Genomic DNA, 2,548 nt, shown 5'->3' on the forward strand with positions numbered 1-2,548 from the left:
CAGGCCAAGTGAGTCTGTGCCCCATCCCCTACCCCAGGACTCGGGAACTCTCTGAGCACCAGGATCAGGCCAGGTGCATTTGTGACTCCAGAATGAGGGAAATCTCCAAGCACCAGGACCAGACCAGGTGCGTTTGCACCCAACCTCTTACCCCAGACTGTGGGAATTCTCCTCCAGGCACAAGGTTCAACCACAGGCCAGAGCAGCAGACCACTTTATTAAATAACCCTAAACTTGTGCTCGCTTCGGCAGCACATATACTAAAATTGGAACAATACAGAGAAGATTAGCATGGCCCCTGCGCAAGGATGACATGCAAATTTGTGAAGCGTTCCATATTTTAAAAAAATGACCTTAAACTTTAACATTCAAAGTCACAAAATGCAAATAAATATGGGTAAACTAAGGAAGACACTAGCAGCTGGGGAATTAGAGAGAAATCCTAGCAAGTTTCCAAGCCCACTAAAACACAGTAGCCCAATAGATAAGGACCTAAAAGTGGCAAAGAATGTCCTAGCAATAGAAATCAAGGAATCACTAGCCTGTGAAATCAAGAAATTTATAGATGAACAATTCAACCAACTCAAAGAAGAACTTTTACAGAAGATGAGAGAATTCATACAAATGAATTAAGGGAAATAAAAAACATGGTAGCAAGTCATAATAGTAGAATTACACAGTTGGAAGAGTGCATAGAGGAACTTGAAGTAAAACTACAAACCAATAATGACAATAAAGACATTAACGAAACAAGAGACAAAATATTGGAAGAAAATATCAGGTACCTAATGAATAATGACAAAAGAAATAACCTACGAATTGTAGGAATACAAAAAGGGGAGGAAAAAGGGAAAGAGCAAGTAGTGAAGTAAATAATAGCAGAAAATGTTCCCACCCTCTGGAAAGAGACACCTGTACAAATACAGGAGGCATGAAGAGTTCCTAATAAAATAGATCATAACAGACCAACACCAACATATATAGTAATCCAAACGGCAAACAACAAAGAGAAAGACAAATTCCTTAAAGCAATAAGGGAGCAAAAACACTAAATTACAAAGGAAGGAACATAAGAATCAAACCAGACCTCCCATTTGAAACAATTCAAGCAAGAAGACAGTGGAATGACATATTTATTTATTTATTTTTTCAAGTATAATAATATGACTTTATTCTTTTACTATAATTATTTTATATTTCATTTTTTATAATAATTTTTATTTTGACCAAAGTGGATTACATATCTTTCACAGTAATATTTTAGGTACATATTAACATGGAGTCAGGGGAATTCCCATCACCAAAGTTGTCCTCCCTCCACCCCCTTTTCCAGCTTACATCCCATATCCCCCCCCTTACCCCCCCCCACAGCTGCTAGTATAAGAGGTCCCCTATGTGTATAGCTTACTACTTAGTGATCATACAACTGTTTGGTCTTGGTAACCTTCATTATTTTCCCCTCAATTTGAGAGGCAGAACTAGATGGTTCAAGTTATGTGGTTCTGTTTGAAGAAAAGAAAAGCAATAAAATGAGGTAAAAATCAAATAAGCTGAAAATGGGTGGAGTCCTTATAGAGGCTTTCATCATCAGTATGAGAGAAGAAAGGGAAAAAGGAAGAGAAACACCACAACAATATAAAAAGAAACATCAAACAAAAAATCCAAATGATCACTACAGCAATAAAGACAAACACCACATAATAACCACGGTCCTGAAATAAAAACAAAACAGAGCACAAAAATAGAAACAACAATAACAATAATATCAAAACCAAAAAATAGATAAATAAAAACGATTACTTTGTGCTGTTTTTTTCCTGCATAGGCACAGTAAATATTGGGGACATTAGAAAGGGAATTCCCTTGGCCTAAAATATACAGGGTTTCTCCACCCTTGAAGTATACTGTCATGGGAATAATTACAGACTCCTTGCATGTTCATTTACTCTCTCCTAGGTGCTTTTGTGGTGGATGGAAGACTTCTGCTCCGTCATGGGTGATAAAATTAAACCTCTGTATCTAGAGATCTTTTTTTTTTTTTGGTTTTTGGGCCACACCCGGTAACGCTCAGGGGTTACTCCTGGCTATGTGCTCAGAAGTTGCTCCTGGCTTGGGGGACCATATGGGACACCGGGGGATCGAACCGCGGTCCGTCCAAGGCTAGCGCAGGCAAGGCAGGCACCTTACCTTTAGCGCCACCGCCCGGCCCGTATCTAGAGATCTTGGTATCTGCACAGGTCAAGGAATGGAGCATATGATGAAGTCTTTCTTTGAAGTTCTAGAAGTTCTGTTCCTTCACTGTCATTTTAATCAGTCTTCTGTATTTGGTGGTCTTGGTCATTGCGCTGATCCTAGGATGAAGGGAATGACATATTTAAACTACTGAATGTAAGAAATCTCCAACCTAGAGTCCACTATCCAGCAAAACACTCATTCATATGAGAGGGAGGACTAAAAACATTCTCAGACAAAAAAAAAAGAACTTGCACTATTTGTGCTAACAAAACTGACTCTAAGTGAACTACTCAGAGATGAATTGCACAATCCA

The 2,548-nt window shown here is 38.8% G+C and overlaps 1 non-coding gene across 1 annotated transcript; it reads left to right on the forward strand.

Annotated features, from left to right (window-relative positions):
* Nucleotides 1–236: 236 nt before the first annotated feature.
* On the forward strand, nucleotides 237–343 carry LOC126000118 (U6 spliceosomal RNA). The gene has a single exon (XR_007492483.1). It is a non-coding gene; the product is annotated as a U6 spliceosomal RNA (small nuclear RNA).
* The last annotated feature ends 2,205 nt before the right edge of the window (nucleotides 344–2,548 follow it).

Source organism: Suncus etruscus, chromosome X (assembly GCF_024139225.1).
Source record: "Suncus etruscus isolate mSunEtr1 chromosome X, mSunEtr1.pri.cur, whole genome shotgun sequence".
In the NCBI taxonomy this organism is placed as follows: Eukaryota; Metazoa; Chordata; class Mammalia; order Eulipotyphla; family Soricidae; genus Suncus; species Suncus etruscus.